This window comes from Aegilops tauschii, chromosome 3, assembly GCF_002575655.3.
Source record: "Aegilops tauschii subsp. strangulata cultivar AL8/78 chromosome 3, Aet v6.0, whole genome shotgun sequence".
In the NCBI taxonomy this organism is placed as follows: Eukaryota; Viridiplantae; Streptophyta; class Magnoliopsida; order Poales; family Poaceae; genus Aegilops; species Aegilops tauschii.
The window spans coordinates 5,990,755-6,003,741 of NC_053037.3; the positions used below are offsets into that span (position 1 = coordinate 5,990,755).

Here is a 12,987-nt window from a genome sequence, read left to right on the forward strand (position 1 = left end):
TTGCCGCATTTTATGATTATGATATTTGGCAAATGGATGTAAAGACTGCATTCCTAAATGAATTTATGGAAGAAGAGTTGTATATGATGCAACTTGAAGGTTTTATCGATCCAAAGGATGCTAACAAAGTGTGCAAGCTCTAGCGATCCATCTATGGAATGGTGCAAGCATCTCGGAGTTGGAATAAACGTTTTGATAGTGTGATCAAAGCATATGGTTTTATACAGACTTTTGGAGAAGCCTGTATTTACAAGAAAGTGAGTGGGAGCTCTTTAGTATATCTAATATTATATGTAGATGACATATTGTTGATTGGAAATGATATAGAATTTCTGGATAGCATAAAAGGATACTTGAACAAGAGTTTTTCAATGAAAGACCTCGGTGAACCTGCTCATATATTGGGCATCAAGATCTATAGAGAAAGATCAAGACGCTTAATTGGACTTTCACAAAGCACATACCTTGATAAAGTTTTGAAGAAGTTCAAAATGGATCAAGCAAAGAAAGGGTTCTTGCCTGTGTTACAAGGTGTGAAGTTGAGTCAAACTCAATGCCCGACCACTGCAGAAGATAGAGAGAAAATGAAAGATGTTCCCTATGCTTCACCCATAGGCTCTATCATGTATGCAATGCTGTGTACCAGACCTGAATGTGTGCCTTGCTATTAGTTTGGCAGGGAGGTACCAAAGTAATCCAGGAGTGGATCACTGGACAGCGGTCAAGAACATCCTGAAATACCTGAAAAGGACTAAGGATATGTTTCTCGTTTATGAAGGTGACAAAGAGCTCGTCGTAAATGTTTACGTCGATGCAAGCTTTGACACTGATCCGGATGACTCTAAGTCACAAACCGGATACGTATTTATATTGAACGTTGGAGCTGTCAGTTGGTGCAGTTCTAAGCAAAGCGTCGTGGCGGGATCTACGTGTGAAGCGGAGTACATAGCTGCTTTGGAAGCAGCAAATGAAGGAGTTCATATCCGATCTAGGTGTCATACCTAGTGCATCGGGTCCAATGAAAATCTTTTGTGATAATACTGGTGCAATTGCCTTGGCACAGGAATCCAGATTTCACAAGAGAACTGCTACCTCTTGAGCACTGCGTTGGTTTTCCCTTGAAGAGGAAAGGGTGATGCAGCAAAGTAGCGTAAGTATTTCCCTCAGTTTTTGAGAACCAAGGTATCAATCCAGTAGGACACACGAGTCCCTCGCACCTACACAAACAAATAAATCCTCGCAACCAACACGATAAGGGGTTGTCAATCCCTACACGGTCACTTACGAGAGTGAGATCTGGTAGATATGATAGGATAATATTTTTGGTATTTTTATGATAAAGATGCAAAGTAAAATAAAAGCAAAGTAAAAAAGCAACGGAAATAACTAAGTGTTGGAAGATCAATATGATGGAAGATAGACCCGGGGGCCATAGGTTTCACTAGTGGCTTCTCTCAAGAGCATAAGTATTTTACGGTGGGTGAACAAATTACTGCTGAGCAATTGACAGAATTGAGCATAGTTATGAGAATATCTAGGTATGATCATGTATATAGGCATCACGTCCGAGACAAGTAGACCGACTCCTGCCTGCATCTACTACTATTACTCCACACATCGACCACTATCCAGCATGCATCTAGAGTATTAAGTTCATAAGAACAGAGTAACGCTTTAAGCAAGATGACATGATGTAGAGGGATAAATTCATGCAATATGATAAAAACCCCATCTTGTTATCCTCGATGGCAATAATACAATACATGCCTTGCTGCCCCTACTGTCACTGGGAAAGGACACTGCAAGATTGAACCCAAAGCTAAGCACTTCTCCCATTGCAAGAAAGGTCAATCTAGTAGGCCAAACCAAACTGATAATTCGAAGAGACTTGCAAAGATAACCAATCATGCATAAAAGAATTCACACGATTCAAATATTGTTCATAGATAATCTTGATCATAAACCCACAATTCATCAGTCTCAACAAACACACCGCAAAAGAAGATTACATCGAATAGATCTCCACGAGAGAGGGGGAGAACATTGTATTGAGATCCAAAAAGAGAGAAGAAGCCATCTAGCTAATAACTATGGACCCGAAGGTCTGAGGTAAACTACTCACACTTCATCGGAGAGGCTATGGTGTTGATGTAGAAGCCCTCCGTGATCGATGCCCCCTCCGGCGGAGCTCCGGAACAGGCCCCAAGATGGGATCTCGTGGGTACAGAAGGTTGCGGCGGTGGAATTAGGTTTTTGGCTCCGTATCTGATCGTTTGGGGGTACGTAGGTATATATAGGAGGAAGGAGTACGTCGGTGGAGCAACGTGGGGCCCACGAGGGTGGAGGGCGCGCCCAGGGGGGTAGGCGCGCCCCCTGCCTCGTGGCTTCCTGCTTGATTTCTTGACGTAGGGTCCAAGTCCTCTGGATCATGTTCGTTCCGAAAATCATGTTCCCGAAGGTTTCACTCCGTTTGGACTCCGTTTGATATTCACTACAAGGATTTTGGTCTATTGCAACAAAATTTATTGCTACAACAATCTTTTGTTGCAATAGAACACAATATTACAACAAATTCCATGGTTGTGGTAATAGAATGCACGCACTGCCACAACTGAGTTTGGTCGCGATAAAGAGTCATTTTTGTTGAAATAGAGGCCCCGTATTGCAACAAACTACATCGTCGTTGCAACATGGTAGTGATATTGCAACAAACAAATTACGTTGTGCGAGACAGTCATTTTGTTGCAATAGAGACTAGGTATTTCAACAGAATATCTATTCGTGGTAATATTCGGAAAAATATTGCGACACCTGTGAGACGATGCCTTAGTCACAAATATTGTTGCAAAACACTGGCTACCTATTGCAACAAAATATCTATTGGTCGCAATAGCGTATATTTTAAAAATTGAAAAACATTTTATGTAGGATGAACAATTTTGAAATATACATTGATTTTTTTTGTAATATACACCAAACAATTTTTTTTAAACAGAACACTATTTCAAAATACACAATGAATATTTTGTAGTATATGTTGAACAATTTCTTAATATACGATGAACAAGTTTCAAATACAAGGTGAACAATTTTTTATTATACGATGAACATTTTTGTAATACAATATGGATATTTTTATAATGCATGGCGAACTTTTTCATAATAACAGTTGAATATTTTCTTAATATACAATGAACATATTTTTAATACACGATGGACTTTTTATTTACTACGAAAAGGAAAACAAAGAAAAGAAATAGTAAAAAGAAAACAGATAAAAGAAACTGCAAAAATGAAAAATGAATAGAAAGAAATAAGCAGAAAAAAGAATAAGAAAAAAATGCAAGAAAATAGTATAACCCGGTTTAAAAAGAAAAAAAATAGGTTCATGGAACCTTCTACAAGGTCCCTAAAACCGGCCAGGAACCGGCCCAGTTTACTTTTTTCTTCCTGTTGAAAACTCCAAAAAAAAATACGGCACAAAGATTCTAACCACGACCTAAAGGTACGATACAAGGTGTAGTAACCACTACGCTACGGCAACTCTTCGTGATTTTTTTATCTATTCCTTTTCTTCAATCGTGTCCAGAATCTGTTTTTTCTTTCCTATTTCTTTCGTTTCTTCCCTTTCCCTTTTCTTATTCTTTTTATATTTTCTCGTTTTCTTTTTATAGTTCCTTTTCGTTTTTCGTTTTTATTTACGATTCATTTTTTTCTTCTTTTTTTCCATTTTTCAAATTTGTGAACTTTTTAAAAAATTTGTCGATTTTTTTTAAATTCGGTGAACTATTTTGAAAATTAATGAACTTTTCAAATTAAATGAATGTTTTCTTGAAAATTGATGAACAATTTTTCAATTTGTGAATTTTTTTTCAAATTCGATGAACTTATTTTCAAAATCGATGAACTTTTTCCAAAATCGTTGAACTTTTTTTGAAATCGATGAATTTCTTTCCAGAATTGATGAACTTTTTTCAAATTTGTGCACTATTTTTGGGTTTAATGATTTTTATGAAATTCGATGCACTTTTTTTCAAAATTGGTGAACCTTTTTCCAATTTTTTCAAAGTCAATGATTTGTTTTCAATTTTTTGAACTTTTTTCAGAATTTTGATGAACTTTTCGTAATATGTGATTTTTTAAATTTGAATTCTTTATTTTTCTGAATAATTGATTATTACCTAAAAAAAGTTAATGCTCAATGGTTGACCCCTCAAGGGTTGACCGGTCAACCACAAATGATCGATCAGGGAAGCTGGGAAAGCGCTCGTCGGGAGCGATCTCTTCGGCTCGTTCTTGGGCCGGCCCATGTACGCAGGCGAGTGGGCGCTGGTTTGGTCTATGCGCCAGTGAGGAGGTCTCTCTGCGGAGACCTCCTATAGGCCGCTCGCTGCGGCGAAATGCCGGCGCTTCGCACAGGACCGGCTAGCGTGGGCCGGCCCATTTACAGTGGCACGCGGCGGAACGTTCCCGAGATGAAAAATCGCAAAAAAGAAAATTAGCGCTGTCACTGTAACTTGAACTCGTGACTTCGCACTAATTGGCCTGCCCTGCAAACCACTGCGATGTAGACATTCTCATGTTCAGTTAGCAGCGCGACAGTTAAAGACTACAGACAATTTATTGGGTCGAACCAACGACCTCCTACAACTGAATTTTTCAAAATTATGAATATTTTCTTCAAAATAAAAACATTTTCCGAATTTTCGTACAAATTTTGTAAAACAGGAACATTTTGATGATGTGAACAAATTTGAAAAAGGGGAACATTTCTTGAATTTGTGAACAAAAATAAAAATGATTATATTTTTAAAACTTCCAGAACATTTTTTGAATTTGTGAATTTTTTTGAAAAACATGAACTATTATTGAATTTGTGAACAAATTAGGAATGCTAGAACATTTTTTTCAATTAACAAACATTTTTTGAATCTTGAGAACAAATTTTGAAACATGAACAATCTTAAAAAATCCTGAACAAATTTGGAAGCGCGAACAATTTTTTAAAGCACGAACATTTTTTGAATCTTAAGAACATATCTTGAAACGGAGAGAAATTTTGAATAATTCAGAACAAATTTGGAAGTCCGAACAATTTTTAAAGCATGAACATTTTTTGAATTTTTAAAACATATTTTGAATCAGAGAGAAATATTTAAAAATCCTGAACAAATTTAGAAGCACGAACATTTTTTGAATATGTGAAAAAAAAATTGAAATTCAGCACTTTTCCTGAATTTCAGAAATTTTGTACTTTTTTGTGTAACGAGAACAAATTTTGAATTTTGAGAACATTTTTTCAAAAACTGAACATTTTGTGAAAACACGAACAAAATCTAAATTTTTGATTTTTTTGAAGGAAGAGAAGAAAAGAAAAGGAAATAAAAAATAAAATCATAAACATTTTGTAAATCTACGAACATATTCTGAAAAAGAAAAATAAACTTGAAAAAGAAAGTGAAACAAGATATAAAAAACGAAAAAATAAAAAAGAAACAGAAACAAAAAAAGACAAATAAAAAAACAATAGAAAGCCGAAAAAGAACCAGGAAAAAACGATACAGGAAAAAAACCCGGTTCAGGGAACCTTCTGGAAGGTTCCCAAAACTGGTTTGGACGCATTATGTCTGGGCCGGCCCATTTCTGTCGCTCGCTGCGCTGCCCCTGTGCGATCGCTCGACAGTTTGCCGCAGCGAGCGGCGAATAGGATTTTCCCTCTTTGTGACCTCCTATGCGACGCAGAGTCCACCGACCCGTGACTGGGCAGGCCCACCGACGCGCCCGTTTGTTGTTCCTATCACGCCATAGCAAAAAATACCTGGAAAACTGCCGAGTACGACAGATTTCTTAATGCGAGCCTTTAGCCACTACGCCATACAATGGCTGCTGAAAATAAAGGCACAAGACACTATAAGAATACACAGCAAAGTTGAGATTTGGAAAATATTCCTTTGAAAAATTGAAACCTAAATTTTTTCCTGAAATAGTGAACAAATTTCGAAAACAAGGATATTTTTTTGAAACATGAATATTTTCTGAATTTTGAACATATTTGGAAAACAACAACAATTTTTTAAATTCTGATTTTTTCTAAAATTAGAATATTTTTAAATTACTGTAAATTTAATGAAATTGTGAACTAATATAGGAAATATGATATTTATTTTCAAACACGAATATCTTTTTGAAATTGTTACAATTTTTGAAATTCTGAATAAATTTGACAAAGAAGACCATTTTTAAATATTCCTAATATTTTTTTTCAAAATGTGAACAAATTTAGGAAGTGAGATTTTTTTTTGCAATTTCAAGCAAATATTTGAAAGTTTCGAACAAAAGAAACAGGGAAAAAAAGAAACAGAAACGAAAAAAGAAATGGAAAATGGAAAATAAAAACAGAAATAAAAAACGAACAATTTTTAATAAGACCGAAAAATTGTTGGAAATGCAAAAGAATTACGAATTTGTGAAGGATTTGATAACTAGAACAAATTATTGAAAGAAAGAAATTTAGATCGCACGAACATTTTTGAAACTTGAAGAACAAATTTTAAAACGGAGAACCTTTTTAAAACTCTAAAAAAATGAAAATGCGAACATTTTTTGAATACATGAACAATTATTCTGAGAACTAGAATTTTTGAAAAAACTTTCAACATATATTTCAGAGTGCAAACAATTTTTAAAACTTCGACCATTTTTGTGAAAATGAATATTTTTTAAATGCAAACAAAATTTTAATAGTTTGAATATTTTCAAAATTATGAAAAATGGAAAGTGAAGATGAGTAAAAATAAAGAATGGAAACAGAAAGAACGAAAAAAGATTAAAAATAATACTTGAAAAAACATAAAAAGAAAAAAAAGGAAAAGATAGAGAGGAAAAAATAAACAGGAAAAATGAAAACGAAAAACCGGATAAGAAACAGAGAAAAAAGTGTTAGGAAGCTCCTAGAAGATTCCCAAAACCAGAATAAACCGGCTGGGAACAAGCGGTTCCTTTTTTTAGTCTAAACACACTTTATTTAATCAAGAAAAGTTCATAGGAATGCAATGAAGATCTGGTGGTTTTATAAGCCACAAGTGGCGCCCATAAATCTAGGCCGAAAGCGTGCTTAGCGAGGCTGTGTGCCTCGAGATTGGTAGATCTACCCTCGAAGATGGTACAGTGATCAAAGTCCCTTGCCGTCTCTTTAATCTCCTTGATTGTATTGGCATACGTACCTACTGTGCCGTCGTTTATATCATAGATCATTCCTTGACAATCGGAAGCAATAACTGCACGGGAAATATACAAGTCAGATGCTAGTGCAAGCGCTTCCCGACACGCCAAAGGTTCGAGAGTAGCAGGATCCACAATTCCCCGAGTCTTGATCACCGAGGCACCTAAGAAAATACCGAAAGAATCTCTGCAAACAGCGCTGAAAGATCCATCCAAGTGGAAACGTTTCACGGGCCGGCCCACGCCTGAACGCTCGTTCGATCTCCATGTGCGTCCGCCAGACAACTTGCGCGGCAAATAGGATATTCCCCTATATCTCGTTTCAAGCGAGTTTGGCTTCAGACTCGCTGTAGGGGTGAGCAAGCTGGCTACCCATGAGCACGGTAGGCCACAACCTCTTTTTCCTATTCTTTTATGTTTTATGTTTTTATTTTTACTTTTATTTTTGTAAATTTATTTGTACTATAAAATATTCTAAATATAAATTACCAGAAAATAATCTTCAAAAACATATTTAGAAATTGTTGAAAAAATATTTTAAAAATGTTGAACAAGTATTTGAAAAAGTGTTGAACAAGTATTTAAAAAAACGTTGATCATGTATATAAAAATGTTGAACAAGTATTTGAAAAAGTGTTGAACAAGTATTTGAAAAAAACGTTGATCATGTATATAAAAATGTTGAACAAATATTTAAAAAATGTTAAACAAGTATTTCACAAATGTTGATCATGTATATAAAAATGTTGAACAAGTATTTAAGAAATTGTTGATCATGTATATAAAAATGTTGAACAAGTATATGAAAAATGTCAAACAATTGTTTCAAAAAAATTTAAACAAATATTTCAAAAATTGTTGATCATGTACTTGAAAAATGTTGAACATGTATTCAGTGTTGAACAAATATTTTAAAACTATTTAACAAGTATATAAGAATGTAGAAGGAAAATAAAAAAGGAACTGAAAAACCAAAAAAGAAACAAAATAAACCAAAGGAAAAGGAAAATGAAAAAACTGGGAGAAGAAGAATAAACAAAAGAAAATGAATAAATACAGACCTTATATACATGGGAACCAGTAGTATGCGTCCGTCTCATATCCTGTATGCTTTGTTCGGTTACACCCTGTCCCAAGGGTATTGGAGGGGAATTTGGGGGAATTTGACTTGTATGGGACTTGTATGTGAGTTCTCCAAATAGTTTGAAATATGTGCAGAAGGTCCTGATCCGTGGCAGAGATGATGAGGAGCTAGATGAGCTATGGCTCTATTCCCCCATATGTGCAGAAACCACAAGACCTTACATGGAGATGATCTATATATGTTCCTGGTGTAGGTATTTTCATGTGTGGCCATCGGGCCTTCTTTGGATTCGATTCTATTGGATCGGTGCACCGGCCGGCAAGAAGAAAGCGGTTTTCCATCGTGTCCTTCGTGTTATTCGCCATCTCCCGTCTTATCACCCCATCTCAATATCGAACCGTGAGATCGGGACTGACATAGATATACCGTCTCATCACCCCATATCTACTTATGTTTCAAGGCAAGAGTATAGCATAATAGTTTCCGTCAATGAGTGTAGCGCACACCACCTCCATTACCCTCACCGGCTTGGTGCCTCAGTTGTTGTTCTTGTGTCGACTGCGTACTCTCCCCGCCATCACAGCGGTTATGTACGATTGCCAACGACGAGGACATCTATCTCGGTCAGTCAGCGAAATAACCTTTTACGAACAAATTTAGTAATATTATTTTCAGCAGCAGATATATTCCATATTGATTCAAAATATTTTTTCCAATTTATTTCATTATTCTAAACGTTTCCTTAAAAATTACTTTCTAAACAAATAATAAAGCGTGTACTCTGCTCTACCGAAGTAATGTTTAACCTTCCCGCTAAAGCCCTCAGTCTCCCTCCAATTTGTTTGTAATTTCCCACCAAATAATTTGGTCGTGTCTTGCGTAAAAAAATCTTAACCTCCCCGCTAAACACCCCTCATAAGTACTCCCGACTATTTCTCTTCACCATATCTTCAAGATTGGATCTGAGCTCTCTCGTTCTCCCTCCTCATGGCGTCATCACGGCGGCGACACTGCTGACCACAACGGAGTCCATCCAACATACACTCTACCAGGTTATTCCTTTCTCCCAAGTCTCCTCCTCATAGATGTGCAGCGTAGCGCCCAGAACTGCCACGCCGGCGGCCGCCGTGCAGCACTCCTCAGTCTCGCCTCTCGCATGGCCGCCAGGATGCAATAGCCCGCCTCGCCTTCATACTACAACAACCCCCGGGATGCAACATGCCCCCTCGCCGGCGGTGCCGGCGGCGCTCACGCCAAGCTGGGAGACGGACGACCTGCTGTCGTCGATGCCGTCCACGGCCTCGGCCACGGCGACCACAGCCATGGCCGGCGGCCGCGACCACGACCATGACTCCCGTATTTCTGTATTTTGGAGTGTCCCACGTCTTGTGGAAATGTGTATGCCTAGTCTGATGGTGCCTAGTCTGATGGTGGATGTGTGTGTGCTAGTACTGTTCCAGAATGTGCCTGTGTTGTTCTTACCAATTTTTCTGAAGCATACCACATTCAGGCTAGACTTAAGCATACTGCCACATTCAGCTTATTTGACCTTGGTAGTAGACTACTAGTAGTTTGCTTACCACATTCAGGCTAGATTACTGCATGTGTATGTATTGGGAATAGCCCTGTCAGGATGGGCTCTAAAATTGGTGTGTCATGTGTATGCTTCACAGCCTCAGCATAGACTTGATTATATATGCTCTGCTTTGATCTTTAAAGCCTAGCATTTAATTTCTAAATCAAAATTATAGACATATGCAATGCTAAAAGACTTCTGTTCTGCATGCTCCTGTTTGCACGGTATAACACAATTTGATTTCATTTAATCTTTTAAGCCTAGTTTCTTTTTTCTTACAACAGCTCCAGTATAGACTTCAATATATATTCTTCTGAAATTGACTGAAATTATGATATTACCTACAGAAGGGCACAATGATGAATTCAACGCAAGATCCTGCTGGTAGGATACCGAGTACAACACAACGACTACTTGGTAATAATATTTATGTTCACTTCGATTTATGCCGTAGCAGCGAAGGTAATTAACATTTGGCATTGACATGCAGTTAGGGATGCGTCAGGTAATGTGCACCCTTCAGAGGAAAATGATGATGCACATTACTCCTTTCAGCAAGGTACACAACAACCTTAAATCTTAATCACTTATCTGAATGGTGCACATTGATAATGCTAACTCCCTTAATTGTTTTTGTGTTCAGTAAAGAAAGGATATGTTCTCGTAACAAGGATGGAAAGTATAACAGCTTACAAAAACCAACATGGACAACACAGATCTGGTAAAAAGTTTATGACAATTAAGCTACCTCTAACATTTGCTATAATGCAGAAAATCCTGGATCGCTTAATCTTCAAAACTGTTAATTCTTATACAGGAACTCAAGAACAACCTGACACTCATGTGTCTGCTAATAACGTGTGTGCACTGGATGGATGGCCATCCCATGCTCGCCGCAACCGTGCACAACTACAGAATGGTACTTTTATTGTTTATATTTGTATCCTTGTTTCTTACAATGTAATACTGATTACTAAAATAATTCTTGTATGCTTCGGGTTGTAAAATGTGATGGACAGAAGAAGAAAGGGCGAGGTGTTCTAAAAGGTTCTAAAGCAACTAAGAAGTGTTTGCCAATGGATCTGCAAAGCTAAATATTGCATTCTCTGAATATTTGGGTGGTCCAGTAGGAATGAACTATCGTTCATTCAAGGATGACGTGGTAGTCATAATGAAAAGAAAGTTACCACTCATTGGAGTGAGGAGGTAGTCGGACATTCACCCTACCATCCAGCGACTCATTGTTGCAGATATGATGGTGTGTACAACCTTTCACATGTGTTATCTTATTTTTCCATTGACATTGAAGTACTAATACAGTACTGGGAAAGAAATTAGTAATCCAAACTTGCAAAATACTCTTTTACAGACCGCTAGTACTACCGGGACTCTAGGTACAAGGCACAATGTAATTGCTCCAAATACGCTCATACAAGCCGCAACAATGAATTCTCGAATGTTTCGAGCAATGGTAAGTCACAAGCTTGGTTTGTCTTCATGTTAACCTTTATTTGATATGCAAATGACATTCATAATGTGCAATTGTCTACTTGCTTGCACTGCTATACTTTTTTGTTGTTGAAGCACATACAGTAGGGAAGCCAGAAATAAAACAGTTTTCTCACCATTAGAAATGTGAACTTGCACCAGCATGTAGTTGTTTTACAGAACTTTAGATGTTTGATTAATTTAGTTAATTATTCTTGTGTTTGAACTACAAATTTATTTCTGAAATTATCCAAGTCTTTTTGCATAGCACCTAATTGTTGATGGAGTACTACAGCAGGCACAAGCATTTGCTTGCTAGCTGTTGTGGTTATAATAATTGGGCAGAAAGGTACTATGCATGCATGAATATAGTAATTATACAATTTTCATGAAAGTGGTTATATATTTATGCTAATTATTCATTGTGTTGTTTCTTTCTTTTCCTGACTAAGTATTTTCTATTTTCATTTAACTTGAGCTAAATAAATTTTGATTTCTTCATTGCAGGATCCAAAGATCTAACCAGAATGGACTCTAGACCACGGACAATTTACTCTTTGCTCTTAACTAGGATGGCACATTCAGTATGTTGAATGTGTGATAAATTATATTTTAGTTTATTTGATGCATATTGGCGATGCAAACATTGATATTTTATGGATCTACATGATATATGTATTATTTGAATCATTTAATTGAATTCTTGTATATTTTCTTTTTCCGGTTGCAATAGGGCTATTGCCACAACCTAATTTTGGTTGCAACATGTTGGCACCACGAAGAATGTAGCATTGCAACAAATCTTAGTCACCATGCTGACCTGTTTGTTGCACTAGGCTGTTGCGATGGTACACTTTATATTGTTACAATAACCTCTCACCGCAAACAGGAAGTCTATTGAGATAACTACTTGTCGCCACCAATTCAGTTTTGTTGGAATAGTCGTTTCGCCACGAAATGTTTGTATTGTCGCAACAACCTCTCACCACAAACATCTTGTCCGTTGTGACAACTATTTGTGACCACCAAAATGAGTATGTTGCAATTTTAGTATCACCACGCCTGGAGAGTCGTTGCCATACATTATTGCCACAAACATAGGGCTTGTGGCGAAAGGACTATGCCCACAAAACAAGAGTTGTTGCCATAGGGTATTGCCACAATTGACTATTACCACGGAAGACCATGCGCCACGAGGAAAGACTTGTTGCCATAGGTTATTGCCACAAATGCCGACACGATTCGCCACCTGTTGCATTAAGCTATCGCCACAAACCAAATTGTGGCATCAAGTGCGAGCTGCCATGAGGGAAAATGTGGCAACTTGTCACATGGTTGTTGCGATAGCATGCTTTCTTGCCACATTTATTTTTTTGTGGCAATAACCTATTACCATGTGTCCTGTCGCAACGGCTGGCAACGAACGCCCTGTCCTGGCAATAGGTACCTGTTGCCACAATTGGGCACTTATTGTGACGAACGATTTTGTTGCAATAGACCCGGATCCTTGTAGTGATTCTTTTTCTGCGAAACTCTGAAATAGGGAAAAAACAGCAATTCTGGGCTTGGCCTCCGGTTAATAGGTTAGTCCCAAAAATAATATAAAAGTGGAAAACAA

The 12,987-nt window shown here is 37.3% G+C and overlaps 1 pseudogene; it reads left to right on the forward strand.

The window, feature by feature from the left end:
• The first annotated feature begins 10,110 nt into the window (after positions 1-10,110).
• LOC141020894 (uncharacterized) lies at positions 10,111-11,277 on the forward strand (annotated as a pseudogene).
• The last annotated feature ends 1,710 nt before the right edge of the window (positions 11,278-12,987 follow it).